The following is a 1601-nucleotide window of genomic DNA, read 5'->3' on the forward strand; positions in this document are numbered from 1 at the left end:
TCTCAGATATAAACTCCACAAAAGGTTGACTGTTTCGTTCATTTACACTTATCTTTTATTAAACACAGTAAGTGGTCAGAGAATATTGTTTATATATTATTTCAATAAAAAAAAATCTACCCCTGTAGGATTGCTATAGAACTAGACTGAGAAAATAAATGTAAAAGTATTTTTTAAAAAAAGAAGCCCTGTATAAATTCTACTTCAAACCATCATCATAATTATTATTGGAAATTTGAATCCTTTGCTCCATTTTTAAACATCATACCAAAATTTGACACTAGCATTGCTCCATGGAGATCCCTATTATCTCATTAAGAAAATTAAGTAACTTAAAGTGACTAGAATGAAACTAAGTGTTTTAAAGAATCTCCTAGGACAGTATAAAAATGTATACACCAGGTAGTTTGTATTCTTGCCCAAATTTAAAATCTAGCAGCACACAGGTCGAATGAGCTATCGTTGCGCATATTTGAAACTATATGCTTGGATTCGGAATACTTAAAAGTCAACTGGGTCACAGCAGGTCGATGATACAAATGCGTTTTAGGTTCAAATACTGCTTTCTGAAGTTATCCAAATATTACATTTAAAAAACGTCAAAGACATTCAATAAGAGGTATACCTCGGGGGTAGATTGTCTTCTAACTCGTGAAAGATTACCACCAAAGTAAAGAGCACTAAGCAAATGTGCTCTGGAAGCCCACAGGAATTCTGGATGCTCACACACTCTGAGATAGCCTGCAACGGCTTCGTGGTCCTCCCACATTCACCCCCTTCCCAGGCTCAGAGAGCAAGCCTCCCTCCGACGCCCCGAGGAGAAGCATCCCGGAGAGAGACAAATGGAAGGGCTCCGGGACCCACACAGCAGCAGAAGTCTCTCCCGCCCACTCTGCCCACTGAAAATCCTCCTTGGAATGCTCGAGGAGGTCGGAGTCTCCCGAGTGTCTGCACTTTTCGCGGTCGTCTTGAAAGTATCCGCCCCCGTTTCCGCAGAGCACACTCGGCGTCTTCAGGATTGGTGGCCGGGTGGGGTCTGCAGCCGACCACAGTCCGCCTTTGTGCGCAAGATGCATTTGCAGGGCTCCGGGAAGGATGGAGGTACTTGGACCTTTGAGACCGGAGAAAAACTGAATACTCCTGCATAGGCCATGTAATGGGTGACCGAATAAAAAACTAGAGGAGCTCCAGTGGCGCAATCGGACAGCGCGCGGTACTTATACGGCAGTATGTTTGCGAGTGATGCCGAGGTTGTGAGTTCAATCCTCACCTGGAGCATCATTTTCCAATCGGAGATTAGCATCCCTTGAAAAGACCCTTTCCCCTTTGCTTTCCTGTCTACTACACCATCTTCGATGTGTTTCTTTGAATTTGCCCTATAGCATTTATTCTTACCGCTCCCTTAGCGCCGATTAGCGTCAAGCAATTACCGACTGAATGAATCTTTTGTGCTGCAGTGGGTTAGCTTCTCTAATTCTTTATCCCCTCCTTGTCTTGCAAGCTGATCTCAAATAAAGAACATTTCCTGACACCCGCCTCCACCACCCCGTCTCACTTTGCTCTTATGACCATCATTCCTCAGGGATCCCCTGATGCGTACT

General features: G+C 44.0%; 1 non-coding gene across 1 annotated transcript; it reads left to right on the forward strand.

Moving 5' to 3' along the window:
- Positions 1-1184: 1184 nt before the first annotated feature.
- Positions 1185-1278, forward strand: TRNAI-UAU (transfer RNA isoleucine (anticodon UAU)). Its single transcript has 2 exons — positions 1185-1222; positions 1243-1278. It is a non-coding gene; the product is annotated as a tRNA-Ile (tRNA).
- Positions 1279-1601: the final 323 nt, after the last annotated feature.

The sequence above is a fragment of the Lipotes vexillifer genome, unplaced genomic scaffold (genome assembly GCF_000442215.2).
Source record: "Lipotes vexillifer unplaced genomic scaffold, Lipotes_vexillifer_v1.1 scaffold56, whole genome shotgun sequence".
NCBI classification, from domain to species: Eukaryota; Metazoa; Chordata; class Mammalia; order Artiodactyla; family Lipotidae; genus Lipotes; species Lipotes vexillifer.